Genomic DNA, 7,027 nt, shown 5'->3' with positions numbered 1-7,027 from the left:
CGTCAACAGTCTCAATTAATTAATTTAATTATCAAAGTTGACCAGGTCAATTTTGAATAGTTTCACAGAGTTATGTAATTTTGAGAAGAAAAGAGAAATTATGGCAGATTTATTAATTAAGATAAATTGGTATCTAAATTAATAAATAACTTTAAATCAAGGTTAAAATTATAAATAATTAATTTATAAAGGATTTAAATAATTATTTAATTAATTAAATTAATAGAAAATAATACAGGCCTTGATTTTAAGTCCAATGGGTTAATAATCAAATGTGAAATTTCACGGGCCTAAAACCCATGATAATATCGACCTAGGGCTGTTGATTGGCTATTATTTTATAGATTTTTTAATTAAATAAATGACTTAATTGAGTCTATAAAAGGAATGTTAAGTGAGTGTTGAAATTAGATGACAGACACTAGTTTTCAGATAGGTTTTAGATTATCTCTAAACATAAGTCATTTTCTAAGCCTTATTATTCTTCTCTCTGTATCTATCTCATGTGTTGAGAATTTCCCACTATGGTCTAGGTGATTCCAAGGATACTTTGGAAGGCTGTGAAAAAAATTGAAGAATGGTTCAGTTTCTTGGTAATACTTTGCGACAGAAAGGATACAAGGGTTAGAGAAACCGAATGAATGACTCATTCATTTCGCTGCGTATAATGTAAGTATTCTTATCATTATTTCTTTTTTAATTCAATTTTGGAAACATGTTCTAGGTTATCTCATATTGATTTGTTTAATATTAGATCTACATGAAAATAAATAAAGATCCTGTATAAGTTTCCCAACAACTGGTATCAAAGCCTTTGGTAATCTTTATTTTCTTGCATGAACATGTTAAAAATTGAATTATTTGATGTGTTTGAATAATTGGATAGATTTTCATGTTTTTATGAAGCATATGATTTTATGTGATTATTAGCAATTTTTAGGTTATTTGTTGTGTTTTCTATGCCATTAATTTTTTATATATGGTTTATTTTGTGTAAAACATGTTAAAAATTAATTAGAAAACATTTTTTGTTTGAGAAATTGCACATACAAATTTTAGAAATTTTTTTGGCCTGGTTGCCATTGCGTGTGCGCACCCGCACGCACGCGTGCTCGCACCTGCACGCCCGCGCGCGTGTACCAGCCGTCGGTGTGTGCCTCCTCAGCAGCCAAAAGACATTGCGCGCGGGCGCACCTGCCATCAGCGTGCACGGTGTCTCGGGTACTGTTCATCTGAATTTTTTTAATGTTTTTTTTGAAAAAAAATTAAAGAAATTAAATTGTGAAAAATAATTATTTATAATCAAAGCCAAAAATATCATTTTTTTTATCATTTAAAATTATTTTTTAAAATAAGATATTTTTGTTAGTTGAGATTTAAATAATTAGATATTTTTACTAAGATTAAAACTCAAATTTAAAAATAGACTAAGAAGTTAATTTTAAATATTTTAATATATTAAAATATTATAATTAAGATATTTTCTTTTAAATACTTGTTTTTTTATTAAATATTTATTTTATTTATTATTATTAATTTTTTTTTATCAAACGGAAAAAATTTATTGATCAACAACCTGCTACAAAACACAAAGGTTGGAAAAAAACCACCTCAGAAACTCACAAGTTAGAGATTACTAACAAACTTTAACATTTGTTTTTCTCTAGGAGAACAATTACAGCCTATTAAATTCAACACTCTAGCTTTGATTGAAAATCTAATCAATTGATCAATCTTATGCACAGGTAAGCAATTCTTCTCAAGCCAACACTGGTTCCTATTCATCCAGATGAGATACACAGTAGCTGCACAAGCTGCATGAGTCACCATCGAAAATCAACCTGTCCGAGGCAATGACAACCAATGGATCCAATTCATGTACTGAACTGGCCAAGAAATCCCTCTCAGCCACCCTTCGACAGAATGCAGAATTTTCCTGGAGAAAACACACTAAAAAAAAGATGAGAATGACTTTCATCTTCTTGATAACAGACTGGGCAGCTTAAAGAGGTAAGAGGCACATGACAGTAATGAAGCCAATCTCTAGTAAGCAGTTTCTGGTTCACAGCAAGCCAAAGTATAAACTGATGCTTAGGACCCGAGAGTCTACACCAAACAACCTTCTCATAATGCACCAAAGAGTCAGGAAACACAGTCGAATAAAGTTTGCCCAGCTGAAGTTTTCCATTCCTAACAGCAGCCTCCAACTCAGTTCTAGACACAACATGACAGAATTTGATGATTTTCCTCCAATACCAACTGGTATCATGTTTTAATAGATAATCCCAAATTGATACTCCTTTTAAATAAACACAATTGACCCATTTAACCCAAAGCATGTCCTGCTTGGAAGAAACAACCCAAATGAACTTAGCCAACATTATTTTGTTCCAAGAAGAACTCTCCCTGAAACCCAATCCACCAAAGTACTTTGGTCTATAGACATGCTCCGAAGAGATCCTGTGAAGTTTGCTTCTATTATCCTTCTCACCCCAACGAAACTTTCTACAAAGACAATCTATAGCTTTGACAACTTTTTGAGGCAACAAAAAAATATTCATCCAATATGAGCGAATCCCCAACAGAACAGAGTTAATTAATTGGACCCGCCAACATAAGATAAGTGGTGACTAGCACAACCATTCAGACGAGATCTCATTTTCTCAAGGATAACTTCACAGTCACTTGCCCTCCATTTAGTTGGTCTCAATGGAACACCCAAATAACTCATGGGGAAATGCCCTTCAATTAGATTAGAATACTGAAGTAGAGTTTTTATCCCCAGCAGCAAGCCCACCAATATATATTCTAGACTTGCTATGATTGATAGAAAGCCCCGAGGTCTTTGTGAAATCTTTGAACACTTGCTGAATTATCTTGACAGAGCTCGGGTTAGCTTTGCAAAACAAGAGGAGATCATCAGTGAAACGAAGACTAACCAGTTTTAAAGACTTACATAAAGGGTGAAATCTAAACTCTTTCTCCATAGAAGCCTTTAACAACAAGTGAGTAAGATAATCCATCACCATGACAAACAATAAAGGCGATATTGGGTCTCCTTGTCTGAGACCTCTAGCTCCTTGAAACTGACCTTGAATGCTGCCATTCATCACTAAGGAATAGGAAGACCCCCTAAGGCAAACCATGATCCATCTAATAAATCTCTTCGGAAAACAAAAATCATTAAGGAGGTTTTCCGAAAAATCCCAGTCAATTGAGTCATAAGCCTTGCTAATATCAATCTTCATAAGACATCGAGGGGAAATATTTTTCCTATTATAACCTTTAAGTAAGTCTTGAAGAATAAGCACATTATGGGCAAGAAAGCGATGCTTAATAAAAGCCCCCTGATTCTGATTTATCAAAGAAGGAAGAACAAGTTTTAGCCTATTGCACAACATTTTGGATATGCATTTGTATATAGTATTGCAACAAGCAATAGGCCTAAAATCAGAGGCATTTACTAGCTGGTCCACTTTCGGGATTAGAGATAAGAGAGTATTATTTAAAGACTGAGGAATGCTAGCTGACTCAAAAAATTCAAGAACAGCCAAAGCAATTTCCTTACCAATATCCTTCCATAATGCTTTAAAAAAACCTGCCCCATGCCCATCCGGACCTGGGCTTTTAAGAGAATGGATGCTAAACATCGCTGCTTTAACCTTTATAACAGTGAATGACTTGATCAATCTCAGCTAGGCATCACTGCTCAAAACCGAGCCATAGCCTATTGCTTGAGCATCAATAATACCTGTAGCTTGGCTAGCTGTACCCAGAAAGCTTTTAAAATGTTGCAGAAAATGAGTAGTTACTTTAGCGTAATCATCAACAATCAACCCTTCATCAGAAATATAGGAAACAATCCTATTAGCTAACTTCCTTTTCTTTAAACTAGCATGAAAAAAGGAAGAGTTATCATCCCAAAAACGTAACCAATCAATTTTACTCTTTTGATAGAGGTAGCTAGCATACAATTTCTCTTGCCTCTTAAACTCTAGAAAAGCTTCACGATCCTCATTACGTAACATACTATTGGACGGATCAGCAAAGCATTTAGACTGAGCTTGCTGATACAAACTTTTGCTCCCCTCATAGTTACAAGCTACATCTCCCATTACCTTCCAGTTAAACTTCTTCAAGACATGCTTAAGACGGGTAAGTTTCCAGCTGATTGCTCTAAACCTCTGCCATTAAACCTTAAAGTTTTCAACCAGTTAGATAAAACTGTTACTCTAAAATGAGGGTGAGAGATCCACATGTTATAAAATCGAAAAGGTTTCACCCCAACCCTTAGAGCAGGCAGATCCAATCTCCCATTGAGAACAAGCCGAAACTAAAGGGTATTCATCCAGCCAAGATTCATTTACAAACACCCTATCCAACTTGGGAAAAATACGAGCCCCTCCTTCTTGATTATTAGACCAAGTGTAAAACGGACATATAATCTTCATTTCTTCAACTAAAACAAAATCAAACCATTGTCTAGCATCCTCCATTTCTTTCACTGTGATTGGCCTGCAACCCAATCTGTCATTCGGAGTAAAAACCGCATTAAAATCCACAAGAATCATCCAAGCTTTACTAGGCAAATGCAAATGGGACAAATCATTCCATAAGGATCTCCTAGTCTCCAAACTATTAGAGCCATAAACAAAACTAAGACAGAAACCGGGTTTATTATACAATCTCACTTGACAGGGTAAGAATTGGTCACTATACTGGATCACATCAAGATGCACCAACTTAGATTTCCAAATCACTAAAATTTGACCCTCCACAGATTCACTACTGTAATATTCCCAACCAAAAAAGGTAGAACTCATAACTTCTTTTATTTTTTCTCCCTTGATTTTTTTTTTCAAGAAGAGCCCCAATCCCAACTTTATTCAGCCTACAAACATCCAGAACTATCTTCTGTTTATTCAACTTATTCAGCCCTCTAACATTCCAACTCATTATGTTGTTGCAATCCATATTTATTTGATGTGGTTGGGGCTGTAGTTGTTGGTTTCTGATAATCCTGAAGGACACTAAACTGGTTTATGGCATGTTTAACTGAATTCTGGACTCCCTGCCCCTTGACTCTTGTAGTTTTCTGTAACGCCCTACTTCCTTAGAGCCGTTACTAAGTGAGTTTTTAAGACAAAACAGTGTGCAATGGACTCGCTAACAGAGGTTTGGAAACAAAAGTGTGACTAATTAAAAGTTAAGGCTGTAATCTTTGAAAATGCGTTGTTTCATCAAAAATTCTATTGATAAACATTTGGGATCCCAAAATAAGGTTTGAAAACTAATTACATCTTGAAATAAGGTTACAGTTGTGAAGTCATAAAATCATAGGTTATTACAGCCATTTTCAAATAAACCCCCAACCAAAGCAGTCGGGCAGGCCAAACATGTACATGTCGCTTCACGCTCTCCGTACTCATGGTTGGTTAACTCAGTCATTGCCCTTACCTGCAACACAGAGCACCCGTGAGCCGAAGCCCAGCAAGAAAACTCATGCAGAACATAACATATGCAATGTATACAGTTTATCATAACAGATAATCCACAAATAAACAAGTCAATCATTAGACTAAGCAAACACGGCCATGCCGCCCCAGAAACCTTACCAAAGCCCTGGGGTATCGGTTCTCACCGCGAGGATAACTCATGTATCCCTTGGGTCCCACCCTGACTATAGCATCCCATGTGCTAGGTGTTACTTTCGGCCCCGCTGCCGTACCCGGCCTACGCCGTTCTCGGCCCTTGCCGTTCAATTTACTATAATCACACATATAGCATAACACAACAACATTCCAATAAATATTAATTCATTTAAGTCTACACCCTAACATGTAATGCAATATAGGGCCATGCCCGGCAATCATCTCATCATGCAACATGCAATATAGGGCCATGCCCGGCAATCACACTATGGGCCCACGCCCTATCCTACGGGTGTTATAGTTTTCTTACCTGTACTCCGAGCCTCCTGATGCACTAAAGCCGCGAGCACGGTCCTCAAGCACGAGCCTCTCCAATAGCCTAGTCACAACACACATAAAACACTTTTTAATACTAACCAACCCAAAACCATTTCCCGGGACCAATCCCGCACTCTCGGCACCTCTAATTCCCTAAAACAATACACCGGAACCATCCCCCGAGTCCCCGGGCAAAAGCCCTAAAAAAACCAGAATTTTGGGTGACAAAATTGGCCTAGGGCCGCGGCACTCCCTTCAAGGGCCGCGGCGCCCAGCGACTTGGCCTCCCCTGATGCAACCTCGCGCCGCGGCGCCCAAGAACAGGGCCGCGGCGCTCATACGCGAACCCAGAAAATCTGGGTTTTCTCTTGCGTTATCTCCGAGCTAAAACCTTCCAAATCACACCAAACCAATACCCAAACCCCAAAATCAATTTCAAACATCAAATAGACCATATAACAACCCATAACTCAAGATTCAAGCTCAAAACATCAATATACCCAAGGTTCACACCCATTGATCTTAAAATTTAGCAACTATCCCAAAACTCAACAAAGCTTAGCTTAGGCATTTAAATTCCTCAAATCATAACAAAACCCAAACTTAAATATGTATAAAACACTTACCTCAAATGGAGAATCCACCCTAAAAGCTCCCTTGATCTTCCTCCCAAGCTCCCACTTCAGCCCTTCACCCTTCTTCTTCTTTTCTTTTCACTTGCCCTAGCTCTTCTTTCTCCTCCTCTTTCTTCTCTTCAATTTCTATCAATGCCACAAGTGACCCCAAATGCCCAAACCGTACCCCCTTAGATCACAGCTGAAGTTTTCATAATCCCTTGCCAAAAGACCAAATTACCCCTTCCTATTAATCTTTCCTAACTAAACCTTCAAGGGCACTTAAGTCATTACTCTTCTATTTCATTTCTACCATTTTCTTTCTAAAAACTTGTTACTCTCAGCAGTAACTAATGGTTACCTAGGTTACTAAATCTCCAATAACCATTACCCGCTAAATCTCAACTTAACCATAAAATTCCCGAGGTACCCCTAGGCTCCTCC

The sequence above is a fragment of the Humulus lupulus genome, chromosome 6, assembly GCF_963169125.1.
Source record: "Humulus lupulus chromosome 6, drHumLupu1.1, whole genome shotgun sequence".
NCBI classification, from domain to species: Eukaryota; Viridiplantae; Streptophyta; class Magnoliopsida; order Rosales; family Cannabaceae; genus Humulus; species Humulus lupulus.
This window is presented reverse-complemented; position numbering follows the sequence as displayed.